The following is a 15,447-nucleotide window of genomic DNA, read 5'->3' on the forward strand; positions in this document are numbered from 1 at the left end:
CCTTGGTGCAAGTATTTTCGGTTACCCAAAGCTATAGGGCAATAATGTTTAGGATCGGCAGGAGCTTTTAAAAGTCTAAGCCGTTCCGCAAGCCAAATCTGCAAAAACAGGTACGATCGAATCAAAAGAATGAAAAGAAAGAAAAAACGGTTCCTGGGGCGCAGTTTCAACGCCCAGGACCAGGCGCCGAAAACTCCAGCGCCCAGCCCTGGGCGCTGAAACTCGGCCCCAGGCAAAAAGAAATATATGCAAAAGGCACGTGCATGCGCGCAAAGAAAAATCGATTACCTGCAGTAAAAGGTGGCTTCCCTTAAAATGTTCAGATTTGGCATCCTTCTTCAGCTCATCCGCACTCAGCAAAGTCTCGGCAACAACCAACGGCATGATAGAATAGCAACTTTCCATCTGGCTAATCAAGGGGATCAACCTTATGTCACCGAACTCACCATTGTTATTCGACAGCAAATAATGATTCAACAAGCAAAATACAAGGGCTCGGATATTCAATTTCTGTTCGGTCATATTCTTACTAGGCCTAAAGTGATGTTTTACAAGTCTTGCCAAGTTAACCTTATCATCTACAACAATTTCAGCAAACATGTTATCATCAAGCCCTAGGAAAGCCCTTATGGTTGTTTTACCCTCTTCGATAGTGCCAGGGGTAACAGGAGTAGCATTAGTAGGATAACCAAGGATTGCAGCAAATTCATCGGGCAAAGGACATATTTCGTTGCCCCGAAAGCCAAAAACATGATGATCAGAGTCCCAAAAGCTTAGGGCAGCATGCAGAAAGTTATAATCAATATTAATTTATTGTAAGCCTAAAAGTGCCTCTAAGTGGTATTCTTTTAACAAAGCTTTTTCTGTGGGAGTAAGGACCCGTATCCAACGCCTAACAGTCCATTGGAGTGAGAAAGTAGGGATCGACATGGCAAAAGCAATGAATAATTAAAGCACAACAAAAGGAAAAGAAAGAATTTGAGAATAGTAGAAAATAGGGACGTATCTAGCCCCTATATATAGCTGAACGCACCCAATGACATCCTGATCCCATTCGGAAACGTGTTAGGAAATTCGAAAGTCAAATATTACCAGGAAAGGACTTTCAGCGCCCACGGCTGGGCGCCGAAATGTTTAACGCCTGGCCTTGGGCGCTGAAAGTGCAGCCCAAGGCCCAGATTTCACAAAACACGGAACAGGAAAGGACTTAAGACCGTGTTGCTAAACACGAGGCCCTATTGCAAGTAGGATCAAGTCCAAAGCACCTTTAGCTCCCAAATAAGCAAGAAAAAATAATAACATTAAAACTTGGTCGAAACTTAGACTCGTCTCAGAAAATGCTTATGTACACTTTTCAAAAAAAAAAGCAAGTTAAATGTCATGGTCATTCTTCGAAACACTAAAATATGTGTCCTCAAGTCATTGGTTTTCCAAATAAAAAAATGTTTGTCTGTCAAAGGGTTAATCCGGGCCAAACTAAAACCGGATGTCGCCTGAAAACTAAAGTCGCACTCCACGGCTTCGCTAAAGTAGCACGCTACTATAGAAGGTCGCTCGCACATACGAGCATGACCCCAAACATGATTACAAGATGCAAAAAACAACCGACGAGCCCCAGTGCTTGGGGGCTCGCGAAAAAATAGACTCTAACGAGGAGCGCGCGATCAAAATCACATTCCCGGACAGCGCCATACACCATATCATGTTTGGATATCTCAAAAAAGAACAACAATAGGTTCGACCTCATCGAAAGGACGTCACTGACGCTTGTGCACGGTCCTCTGATCAAAGACCAAGTCGAGCCGTAAAGACTAGCTCAAAATCACGAAAGCAGACGGTCGCAAGACAAAGATCCGTCTGAACACGTTGTCAGCCCACGTTTAGGTTACAACTAAATTCGAGCACCCCTCGAAAGAATTCGCCCTTGCAAGAATGAATAAAAAGAAATTCTCAAAAGAAATCACAAAGAACCAAAGAAATAGGAACTTGCCCATCTTCAGTCGGCAAGATCGCGTCACAAACCGCGCGAGTTCCCAAATCGAAAAGAAAACGAATTCAGGGACGTCCACCCTCAGCGGACAGGGCTCGCCCACCCTCAGCGGGCGGGGTCTGCATCACTAGCCGCGCAGGTCCTCAGTTTTCGAAAAAAATAAAGTCTTCAAATTTAAAATAGGCTCGCCATCTTCAGCCGGCGGGGTCTACGTCACTAACCGCGTAGGTCCTTATTTTTAAAAAAGCAAAACAAATTTCAAAATAGATTCGTCCATTTCTATCGGACGGGGTGTCCACCCTTAGCGGACAAGCCATCTTTAGCCGGCGGGGTCTAAGTCACAAACCGCGTAGGTCCTTATTTTCAAATTTCAAAAAACAGATTCGTCCACTTCTATCGGACGGGGTGTCCACCCTTAGCGGACAGGCTCGCCATCTTTAGCCGGCGGGGTCTGCGCCATTAAAACCGCGCAGGTCCTTAGTCGCTGCAGCGATAACTTTTGCTGGATTTTCCTTCGTTTTACGTCCTATAAAAACAAGGGTACTGGATTTTCCTTCGTTTTACGTCCTATAAAAACAAGGGTGTTGGATTTTCCTTCGTTTTACGTCCTATAAAAACAAGGGGGTTTTCTCGTTTAGCTAGCCCTGAAAATAAGAATCTTTAAAAAAACATTTTTACCTCGTGATTGGGCTTGGCCAGGCCCAATTACACTTTACAGCTTTGATTTCGAAAAACTCTGTAGCTACTCCCAATGAAAAAGTGAGGGAGTTTCTACGCACCTTTAGATCCTTCCAATGACAAAGTGAGGAAGTTTCTATACTATCGGTTGACAAATCCCAACGACACGTTAGGGATATGTCGACACTTCAAGTGATGACCCTTAAGTCAAATGTTATCACTCGGGGGCTCGTGAGACCCTCGCAAAACAGGTCACAACACACCATGGCTTGTGTGACGCACTCCGTCTAATACTTTGACCATCGTCTTACTCGAAGACTCAGTCAAAGTGGGGGCTAACTGTAGACACCTACTTTTGTCCCCATTCCCGCAAGGGAAAGGTTCGATGATGAAAACGTAAATCTTCCCTATAAATAGACCCCTAAATTCGACGTGAAAAGAACACACAACAACACATAATTATATTCTGAGTATTGACTCTAAACCCCTTAGCCTAAGCCTCTCGCTGCGAAATTGTTCACGCATTCTGTCGCAATCGATCCATATATCGAACAGAACGTATCCTGTCCCATAATTGAGATTCGTTAAAATAAAAAGAAGAAATAGCAAAGTCAAAGTGGTTAGTTTTCTGAGAACCGTGACGCACCTCTCAAGGGTGCGTCGTAATGTGTCCCTTTTCGATGATTTAACTGCTTTCCTCGCCCTTTTTATGAACTGTTAAACTAACCTAATCTGATCGTTCTATCACGCCTAACAAATATAATATTTTTGGGAAATCGGATTATCATGCTAGGTCCCTTAATTCTATTTAAATCAGATAATCACGATCGAATTAGTATTATATGTTGCATATTGCTAAAATCAATTCAGATTAGTTTAATAGTTAACGCATGTTTCTTCAATTATTTATGCTGAGCTAGTAAGGATATCCTGCCTCTGGAGTTATCGACGAGCGAAGTACTCCTCTCGATACTTACAGTCCCCCGAACCCTCAATCTCTACCTTGCGGGTGTATGTTGAGAGATCCCCACACCAGGGATCACAAGGGAACCTACGGCCGTCGTGGTCAAACATAATTGCACTCCCTTTATGTCACGATAACCGGGTTTTGTCAGTTTTTCTCATTGTCGTTAAAAACTGAATGGCGACTCCTATATTACTAGTCAATTGGGCGTAAACTCACAGGAAATCCAATTACACTTGATTGAATAAAAAGAATCGTCACACCCACGAGGGACGAGGTCACGCATTAGCCTCGCGCTTTTTCGACCCCCTCACAATTATGGTGGTGTTTAGTTCATGCATTCTATTCCATCCTAGTTTCATTTATGATTTCAACCTCATACAAATATGTGAATAACCTATTTCCTAAAATTTTTGCTTATGCAAGTGTAACATGCATTGAGAGAGTAAAATTTTAAACATTTCACACCGGTTTATAACTCAATTAATTCCAAACAAAATCGAATATGACACGGCTTGATTATAACCCAACTCAATTCGAAATCGTGTAAAAAGTGACCCAAGACCGAACCATCAACCTCAATTGACATTACTACATGACAATTATTGCAAAAAAATAATAATATAAAAGTAAAGATTGCTCGTCCTACATAAGAGTTATTATGCACAAAAATTCAGAAAGTGGAGTAAAGCTTAATCATGCTAAACAATAGATGTTGTAAATAAAAGTCGAAAATTAACAAAATCGAAATTCTTAAATTTATTTTAACACCTTTTAACAGCGAATTAAGTTTCTCCTTCAATTCTTTACCCAATTTATGCGATTATCTTGTTTACTCCTCTTTCTCATTCAATTTTCATATTTTTCCTTATTCCTCTTCAATTCCCACCACCCATTTTGCACTTTAAATCTCCAAATTAATCAAATTACTAACTCGTATTATAATTTATACATCATGCAAGGAAATGCTATACTAGCCGTTGAATTGTGCCTAATAACGATTCCGTTAAATTTGTTGTTAAGGACGGAATGTTTTTTCTTTTTTTAAAATTTTTTACATGGTAAAAAAAAAATTTGAGATTCGTGGATGGAAAAACAAAAATTTAAACATTTTTAAGGTAGTAAAACACAAAAAATCGAAATATAAGGAGCGATGAAAATCCTAGTCTAACAATAATACGGTGTAATAGGAAATTGCAATTTCCTCAAGACAAAAATAAGAAACACAAATTCTTATTTACAATGGGTGTACAATAAATATTGTACACCGGAGTAAAAGTTAACTCAAAATGATTAAAAGTTAAGCATATATAGGTAAAAGTTATCTATTTTTCAGTGATAAGTTTTTTCATTTTAGTAAAACTTATTTTTTCAAAATAACTAATAATGTATAAAATTAATCATTTAACCCTTTAAAATATTAGGGTAAAATTACAAAAAAAGGGTTAAAGTTATCTTGGTGTACAATAAATTTATTGTACACCTTGTGCGCACAAGACCTTTTGAATAAGAAATTGCAGCGGCGCAACTTTGAATTTTTGAATCTAGCTTCAAATTTCAATATCCTGCAACCTAAAATTCAACTCCAACCTAAAACCCCCAAATTCAACTCGCCTCCTTTTGCAATTCTTAAATTCAAATCGCCTCCTTTTGCGATTCTCAAACTCATCTCTCTCTCACACCAAAATATGGTGGAATGTCCATGGATGAAGAAGCTATTAGCCTTGAAATTGCCTTCGTTGCTAGATTTGTCTGGTTCCCGATTCAGTTTGAGGTCATGGTAGAAACCATAGATGAGAAAACCAGCAAGCACGAGTGTGAATTGGAGTTACCTTGATTAAGCGCATTAGGGAAGGAATCGACGCATTTAGTTGGTATATTTCCGTTTTCTTATTGTGATTTTTTCCTTTTGAATCAGACAAGGGGATGCTTTAGAGTTGATATAATTAGTGTAACTTAAGATTAATTTAACATTTAGCCTTTTGGTTCAATTAGCTGAAGTTGTGTTTTTGATCTTGTAGTTAAACTCTTGAATCACAAAAATCTAATTCTGTAGCATATGCTTTAACTTGCATATTCACTTTACTGCCTGAGTACAAGATGGGGAAAAGAGTAGCAGTGGCAACAATCTAATTCTTATTTATTATTCTGCAATTACAACACATCAGGTTAACTATTATCTTTGAATACATTTTGGGTGCAATAGCTAAGAAGGTGATCATGGCTAAGACGTTTCTGCCTATGATCACCTACATAAGGTGATCATGGACTTATATGCTTCACAGATAGAACTCCTTGATCTTTCCTAGGATCTAACAGGAACTATGAACCAAATTTGGAGATTTTTTTGGAGTGTAATCATGTTGTACAAGATATGAACTGTTTCTATAATCCAATAGGTACATTTCATTATATGACTCTACTTAAGGTTGATGCTTTGAGGATATTAGTTTTTTGTGTTAAAGAAGTTACGGTTATTGCTACATTGTCGTTCTCGGTTGGCAGCAATTAATGTGTTGTGTCATAGAACTTTGGAGTTGTTTACTTTCTCTTACATTACAAACTGGTTCAGTAACGCCATGATTGATCTACATCTTACCATGTAGACAGTTGCTTAGTTTGGAACACAAGCCATTGTTGAAGCCTTCGATGCATTATGCTCCTGTCCTAGACCTTCTGTTTGTATTTGTTTTTGCTTTTGTAGTATTTTACTGAACCTTTAGTAGAGCAGAAGCTATGTAGAACAATGCCCTCCTTCTCTCTCTCTACTTGGCGCATTTTTGTCTTGCACCTGGTAATGGTACAACGCTGCAACTGAGTTCAGTACCAACAGGAGGCGTTGAATTGGTTTAAAAAAGTTTTAAACTTCCATCGCCTGAAAATGTATATGATTGGAACAAGTAAACTAGATTTGACTGTCTCTTTTCGAACATGAGGTGGTTCCTTATTGTGATTTCATACATATACATGATACATGATACGTATCTGGGACTGGGAGCTTTAGCCTGACCTAAGTGTTCTTTTCAGATTAGTTTGCAGGCTTTTGCAGGTTATAGATAACGAAGACGTGAAGAAGCATTAGAAAGGATGTTACCTTTACATGCTTTAATGCTTTTGTTAGTGCTTCTTAAGTTGAGTATTTATTATGATGAGAAAATTATGTGTTTTCTTGAGTAATGCTATATAGAAATTGCACTTTTTATTTTTGAGGATGAAATTAGATAATGAAGCTACAACGATGTTTGTGATTTTTGTGTTGCCAGCACAATTTTGTACAATGAGTAATCACAGCCTCACAGGAATGATAAATGTTGCGTTTAATGGCGTTGTATGAGGCATTAGTCGGTGAAGTGATTTGCACAGTGTAGCTAGGAATACTGTTGTATAGTATGATCGAGAATGCGAAATGGAGGTTCCCATTATTTATGATTATGCACTAATTATTTTAGAATTGCTGTTTGCGTCGGGCAGGGGTGTATTTGTAGTTATCAATACATAAATTCCTAATTTATTTGTCTTCTTCCTTTGTTTTCAAGAGTTGATCTATGAAACTCAAGCAATTTTCCCTAAGGTAGCTACATGTATTACATCCCTTTCTTAGCGTCAAGATTCTAGTTTTGTTCTAAGAATGTAGGCATTTAAAAAACTGATTTCTAAGTTTTTTTTTTTTCTGATATTGCAGGAGCAAGAACAATCAATCCAGATACTCAAACGTCATTATTGCAACTAGAATCTACCACTCAACAACCTAAGAAAAAAGAGAAGGTAGATTTAGTGGTATTCTAGCGCCCTAGAGTTCTGAAAGTCAATTATATACAACATGACTTATTTTATTTGTGTTCATTTGTGTTCATGTCCTTTTTGTGGTCTAAGTAGAGCACCAAAGTATAAGAAGCGAGAAGTGCGCAACCAGGAAGAGTTGATGATATGCGTCAAGAGGCATTAGATCGGTTGTACTAAGGTATAGAAACCTCACTAGTTTGGTTCTGATTAGCTTTGGTTCAGACTAGTACATGTTTTTTAAGGTGAAGTTTATTGGTCATGAGTTAGAGAACAGAAGCTTCAGTTAATCATGGACAAGATTGGGTTGACGTAAAAGAGGTAAGTTTTAATTTTGGATATATACTTGTGGGAAGGGGGGGGGGGTGTGTGGGGGTAAATACAAGCATTTTATGGGGTGATGCTGCCGAAATAGTCAGTAGTTATGAGATAAATACATAACCTCTAACAAAGGGATGAGATCAATAATCTAATGTGAGTTGTTATTCCTTGTATATATTAGTTGTAATATGCTGAGTTATTGTGTGCAATTTAGTAGACTGTCCTGTACTGGTTGTTTCATATAGATTCTTACATAAATTGTAACTTGTGGAACTTTTCAGTTTACGAAAATAAGACTCATAGTTCTCAAACCCTACTAAGCCATTAATTTGCATCCAAATTTCCATGAACCTTTACCGGTAACAATTAAAGCGAAGTGAACCTGTTGCAATTTTCCTGATTATTTTAAGTTTCCATTAGTAAAGACTTATAGTTCTCCAACCCTACCTGATGAAAGTTTCCAACTTAAGTATGAAAAATTGACAAGTTTGTTATGCATTAGATCATGTTAGTTTGTGTACAACTTGCATAGTTTGTACCAGACTACTGAATTTTAAGCATTAAGCCCGTCATGATTTTGTCTAAATGTAAAATTGCAGGTGTGCTATGAGTAAGTGGATGAGCAAGGCCAAGAACTTTGTTTGACACCAGCACTCTCGAAGAACACCTAGCGGAATATTTCATAAACAAAATGGTGGTTGATTGACTCAGTGTCTCTGATCTTGCAGAATAGGCTGTTGTTTTTGTGTGTTGTGCTGCTCTCGATGCTCTTATGTTGTTCCAATTCTTGTTGTCCTATGGATGGGTGATCTGCAGTATACTCTACGCATTGTTGTTGTTTTTCTTGAAGGTTGAAGGTGGCTGCAGATATGAAGAAGAGTTACATGTAGCATGTGTGTGGTTAGTTTGTACAATGCTATTTTTTACCGACTTGGTTTGACTTTGGTAGTTTTTGTTTCTTTGTGGTTTTTTTTTGTACTGGTTTTATAGATTGGTTGGCTTGCTTAGTTTTATGTAGTTTTAGGCTTGCAGGTTGTTGCACGGTATAGGGTGTTTTATTTGGTTGAGGTTGTACAAATATTTGGTTCGCTTTTGGTTAATAATTTTACTTATTTACAAAATTATTAGCTTATAGCTGATCGTGCTTGGAAATGTATGAAACAATACGCTATATTATTTCTGGTGCCTCTAAAAATCTAAGTCTCAAATTGTATCTAAATATCCTATTTTTTTTTTAAATATAAGATATTGCCTCTTGTGAGGGGGTCGAAAAAGCACGAGGCTAATGCATGACCTCGTCCCTCGTGGGCGTGACGTTTCTTTTTGTCAAATCAAGTGTAATTGGATTTCCTGTGAGTTTACACCCAATTGACTAGTAATATAGGAGTCGGCATTCAGTTTTTAACGACAATGAGAAAAACTGACAAAACCTGGTTATCGTGACATAAAGGGAGTGCAATTATGTTTGACCACGACGGCCATAGGTTCCCTTGTGATCCCTGGTCTGGGGATCGCTCAACGTACACCCGCAGGGTAGAGATTGAGGGTTCGGGGGACGTACTGTAACTACCGAGAGGAGTACTTGCTCTTCGATAACTCCAGAGGCAGGATATCCTCACTAGCTCAGCATAAATAATTGAAGGGACATGCGTTAATTATTAAACTAATCTAAATTGATTTTAGCAATATGCAACACATAATACTAGATCGATCGTGATTATCTTGTTTAGATTGATTTAAGGGACCTAGCATGATAGTTCAATTGTCCCAGATATTATCATTGTTAGGCGTGATTCAGATTAATAGTTTAACAGTTTTATAAAAGGGCGAGGAAAGCAATTAAATCATGCGAAGGGACACATTACGACGCACCCTTGAGAGGTGCGTCATGGTTCTCAGAAAACTAACCACTTTGGCTTTGCTATTTCTCCTTTTATTTAACGAACCTCAAGTTTCCGGGCTTAATTCTTCAGCTACAAGGGACAGGATACGTTCTGTTCGATTTTTGGATCGATTACGACAGAATGCGGGATCAATTTCGCAGCGTGAGGCTTAGACTTAGGGGTTGGAGTCAATACTCAGAATATGAATTGTGTGTTGGTTTCACGTCGAATTTGGGGCTGTATTTATAGAAAAGAGTTCCTGGAAAGATAGAATTTTAGAGCACTAATCCAAGAAGAATTAGGAGAGAACACGTACCCAGGTAATTTCAGCACCCAGGGCTGGGCGCCGAAGATTTCGGCGCCCAGAGCCAGGCGCTGAAAATAGGGTCTGGGCCGTATTTCCTTGTCAGATTTGGACTCGTGGAATACGGAGTCTTTGAGACTTATCCGAGTCTTTAAGTGCTTATTAACTTTATGACGGAATGCGTCTGGGCCCGTTACAAACTCTAGGTTTGTTAGGATTTTAATTAATACATAACTCTTATTTTCGAATTATACTAGGAATATGATTCCTCTTGCAAATTCTATCTCTTTTAGGATTTATGTCGGAGTGCAACACCTAATTCAGACAGGTTTCTATCTTTTATGTCTTGCCACTTTTAGCAACTACCCGTTACGGCAGTTACTTTGTTTAGCAGGTTTCTATAAATAGCAGTTTCGGTTGAAATGAAAAGGGTGATTGAGATTCGTTATTTTATAGGAGATGTGTTGCCAAGTGGAGATTTTATGTTCTCATCATCGAACCTTCCCTTTCGGGAATGGGGACAAAAGTAGGTGTCTACAGTTAGCCCCCACTTTGACTGAGCCTCGGGATGAGACGATGGTCAAAGTACTGGACGGAGTGCGTCACACAAGCCATAGTGTATGTGACTTGTTTTGCGAGGGTCTCACGAGCCCCCGAGTGATAACATTTGACTTAAGGGTCATCACTTGAAGTGTCGACATATCCCTCACGTGTCATTGGGATTTGTCAACGGATAGTATAGAAACTCCCTCACTTTGTCATTGGAAGTATCTAAAGATGTGTAGAAACTCCCTCACTTTGTCATTGGAAGTAGCTACAGATGTTTTCGAAATCAAAGCTATAAAGTGTAATTAGGCCTGGCCAAGCCCAATCACGAGGTAAAATGTTTATAAAGATTCTCATTTTCAAGGTTGGCTAAACGAGAAAACCCCCTTGTTTTTATGGGACGTAAAACGAAGGAAAATCCAGCACATCGTTCTTTTATGAAAAAAACGGAAAACCAATCCTTTAATTTTTGGAAAAAGGGAAAACCAATCATTTATTTTTGGAAAAAGGGAAAACCGAAAAAAGTTATCGCTGCAGCGACTAAGGACCTGCGCGGTTAGTGGCGCAGACCCCGCCGACTAAAGATGGCGAGCCTGTCCGCTGAGGGTGGACACCCCGTCCGTTAGAAGTGGACGAATCTACTTTCAAATTTGTTTGTATTTTTTTTTGAAAATAAGGACCTACGCGGTTTGTGACGTAGACCCCGCCGGCTGAAGATGGCGAGCCTATCCGCTAAGGGTGGACACCCCGTCCGATAGGAGTGGACGAATCTATTTTGAAATTTGTTTGTGTTGTTTTGAAAATAAGGACCTACGCGGCTGAAGATGGCGAGCCTGTTTTTTTGTTTTGAAGATTTTTTCGAAAACTGAGGACCTGCGCGGCTAGTGACGCAAACCCCGCCCGCTGAAGGTGGGCGAGCCCTGTCCGCTGAGGGTGGACGTCCCTGAATTCGTTTTTTTCAATTTGGAACTCGCGTGGTTCGTGATGCGATCTTGCCCGCTGAAGATGGGCAAGTTCCTATTTCTTTTGTTCATCGTGATTTCTTTTGAGAATTCCTTTTTTTTATTCATTCTCGCAGGAGCGAATTCCATCGAGGGATGCTCGGACTTAGTTGCAACCTGAATGTGGGTTGACAACGGGCTTAGACAGACCTTTGTCTTGTGGTCATCTTCTTTTGTGGTTTTGAGCTAGTCTTTACGGCTCGATTTTGCCACCACTTGGTCTTTGATCATAGGACCATGTATAAGTATCAACGGCGACTTTTGTCTTGAGTTCGTAATCTGGTTTTATCATTTGAGTTTATCCAAACACGGGACTTCGTACAGCGTAGTCTGGGAATATTGTTTTAACTTTGCATACTCTCTTTTGAAATATATATTTTCTTTCGAGCCCCCAAGTATTCGTGCTTGACGGTCATTTCTTGTCAAAGAGGTTCCTTGGGGATACGCATTTTGTAATGTCCTTGATCGTGTTTGGGATCGTGCTCGTAAGTGCGAGCGATCTTTGTAGTGGTGTGCTACTCTGAACAAAGCCGTGAGGTGCGAACTTCAGTAAAGAACTCGGCAATTTTCGAGTCGAGTGGATACGGCAGGGCCCTATAGAAGTCAGAGCTTTTTCGGGCCTGGGTTCATTTTCGGCGCCCAGGCCTGGGCGTCAGAAATAATTCACGCCCAGGTGGGGCGTTGAAAATGTTGTTTGGGCTGGTCTTTTGATGACACAGTTGGCCTCTTGTTCGTTCGTTTATTTCACTTGGAAATTCTACTTATTCTCTTCTCTTTTGTTTTTCTTTATTTTTGGAACGTAAAATTTTATCGGAGATCACAATGAGTTGAGTGATCGTGATGATTTCTCGAGAAGGCGTAGCCGATTGGTGGACTACGGTGTTTGTCGCTTTGGGGCGATTATTCAAAGGAATTGTCGCTCTTAAGGCGTACCATTATTGCAATAGTTGGGCGAGTCTATATGGCCCGAGGAACATACCTCGAGGCGTAAGACTTTGATCGCTCTTGTTGTTGTATATTTTTTTTCCTTTTGAACGCTTTCGTGATTGTTCGATATTTAGAATGATGATATGTATGTGCAAACCAGCGTTCATAGAATGGCCGTTGCCTGCGGTTCATTAATCAGTTCGCTTGAATCATTTTTTTTCTTTTGAGCAATGACTGATGTTGAATAGTTTGCTTAGAAGCTTGATAGGGTTCAGGCCTATTCATGAAGTGGGCTCAAGCATCGTGCCCCTTTGATCGTTCAAACATTTTCTTTGAGACTTTTTTATTTTGCTACGGTCGTTTCGTAGCTTGGAGCCCCCAAGTATGCATGTTGGGATGCTTCCTTCTGGCGTACGATTTTTGTAGGTTCTTTCAAGAAAGATGCCTTGGGATTCCGCTGGTGTAGGTGCGAGTTATCCCTTCCGTGGTAGGTAATATTTTGCTACCTTTAATCCTTAATGTAGAATTTGTGTGGCTTGCATTTTGAATTTGGGCGATAAGTAGTCTTTGCTTCATGCTCTTGGTCGTGCCCGCATTAGTGCAATATGCCTTACCCCTTTTTTTTAGACTTGTACCGTGGGATGGTTGAACTTATGGTGCGACGTAGGCTTGTGTGGCCTAACATGTATTAGAACATTTCTCCAGGTGTTGGGATATCATTATTATTTTCTGCATTGGAGTACTTCATCGCGCCTCGTTCAGGTGCTCGAACAAGTGTAGCACCTTCTGCGTGGGTGTGCACGGCTTATTACTTCGTTCGATGCGAGGATTCATAGATGTTTCTTTCTTGTTTTTATATCTGGGCAAAATTTGGTAAGCAGAGATATTCAGCGCCCAGGCTGGGGCATTAAAGATATCGGCGCCCAGCTCTAGGCGTTGAAAATGATTTCTGGGCAGAATTTGACAGTTTTTTTTCGTCCTTGATTTTTCTTTCGCTTTTGCTTTGGAACGACGTAGACTGTGTAACAGGCGCTTATGGGGCGAGCGTTATGTGCAGTAGTTTGATCGGAGTTTTGGTGACTCGCGATTTTCAGTTACCCTTGTTAGTGGGGTGATTTTATATATTCTAAGTAGTGCTTAGAATTTGGGAGGGGTTGTGGCCATTCTAAGCTTCGTTTTACACGATTAAAGTTTAGGATTGTGCCCCTATGACGTGTGCATAGCATTAGAGTCGAGAATTTGCGATAAAATCGTCATTTCGAGCATTTTTTGAGTGTTTTTCTCAAGCCCCCCAATTGTAGCTACGGGATTGGCTTGGTCATAATGTTGGGCATACGTTTTTACGCATCCATGGTGACATGGATCATGACTAGTTTGAACCAGACTCGTTTAGTGCGAGGTACGTTCGAGTAGTGATTTGCTATTTCTCTTGTAAATGTCGTATTGTGCGACATTGCCATGGTCAAGGTAGTCACATGTTGAAGTATACCTTGACCAAAAGCTAGGTGCCTTTCTTTACCCATAATCATATTTAGAAATCTTTTTGACTCACTTGAAACATCGAGATAAACGCATACTTAGATTAAACCAACGACACTTTATTATGTTCGAAGAAGTCCTAGAAAATTATTTGAAAATTATTTAAAATCCGAGTCCTACTGTGTACAATCCGAAGTGTCCTAAGTAAGTTGACTTATAGAAGGGTTCGTACAGGATTACATGAGTGAATCAAAATAGTGTTACGATTTTTGGAATGCTGTCTAAGGATTTGCTGGAAGCCAGGGTGCAGGCATCAAGATATTACTTGTGCCCGTGTGGCACATGCTTTAGGTTTTTAGGGCCATCATTTCCAGAATTGCAGCAATATAAACCGCTTTCAAATTGACTTAGATTTACTTGGTGTATGTCTGTACAAAAGGTCAAGGTATACTTAGTTCTTTCCCTAGTTCTTTCATTTCAATCTTTAGCCCCCAGTTGCTATTATGTCTTCTCATTAATGATGCTTTCAGATTTCGATTTTAAATGCCCGTGTCATATGTCTGAGTAGGGTGAGCCTTGGTTAAGTGCCAAGTCCTATTGACAATGTCTGATTTTTTTCAAAGGGGATTCGCAAGCATTCGAATTACCATTAACGGGTGCCCTGAGTTCGTGTTAGGTTATGATACATATGACAATTCATAAATCATGCGGAAACAACCATTAAGCCAGGAATACATATTATTTACACATAATCATATAGCATAATTTAGATGCATACTCTTTGTTGCGTGCCTTCCCTAGCTGCGCCCGAACCGAACAAGAACAAGTCTTTTAGGACTCCAAGTGTCGTCCCTCCGTAGATAGTCCACAGCACGTCCGGATCCGCCTTAAGATTGACCAACTAGAATCGCCCTTAAGGTACTAGAATTTTCGGCACTATTGAGCAAGGAATGTGGCTGAATTTTTCTCTCAAAACTCACTTTGAATACTTGAATTAATCTCAGAAAATATGTGACCCTAGGCACGTATTTATAGAGTTATGGAAAGGGAATTGTAATCCTAGTAGGACACGAATTAATTAAACTTAGAATCCTACAAGAACTCTAATTAATTAATTTATCCTTTTAGGAATAGGAATTTAATCATATACTAACTCTAATAGTTTTAGGAATCATGCATGAACACAAACTCACACACACACGGCAGCCGCAAGGGCCGCCCATGCGCGTGCGTGCGAGCAGCAGCCCACGCAGCGAGGCCCACGCAGCCGTGGCCTTGGCGCGCGCTGGGCCTGCCTTGCGGTAGGCCTGGGCGCTGCTTTGGCTGGGCTTGTGGCGCGCGTTTGGCTTGCTGGGCGATGGCCCGGCTTCGTGCTGGGCCTTCGTCCGGCAGGCCTCGTCCGATGCTAATTCGTACGATACGCTTCCGATTAAATTCTTGGTTCCGGAATTCATTTCCGATACGAACAATATTTAATATTTCCGATTCCGGAATCAATTTCCGTTTCGAACAAATATTTAATATTTCCGTTTCCGGAATTATTTTCCGATTCCGATAATATTTCCGATTCTGAC

The 15,447-nt window shown here is 40.0% G+C and overlaps 1 long non-coding RNA gene across 1 annotated transcript; it reads left to right on the forward strand.

The window, feature by feature from the left end:
- Nucleotides 1-5,175: 5,175 nt before the first annotated feature.
- LOC110805540 (uncharacterized) lies at nt 5,176-8,854 on the forward strand. Its single transcript, XR_002538039.2, has 4 exons — nt 5,176-5,506; nt 7,315-7,397; nt 7,509-7,593; nt 8,333-8,854. It is a non-coding gene; the product is annotated as an uncharacterized lncRNA (long non-coding RNA).
- Nucleotides 8,855-15,447: the final 6,593 nt, after the last annotated feature.

This window comes from Spinacia oleracea, chromosome 6 (assembly GCF_020520425.1).
Source record: "Spinacia oleracea cultivar Varoflay chromosome 6, BTI_SOV_V1, whole genome shotgun sequence".
Lineage (NCBI taxonomy): Eukaryota > Viridiplantae > Streptophyta > Magnoliopsida > Caryophyllales > Amaranthaceae > Spinacia > Spinacia oleracea.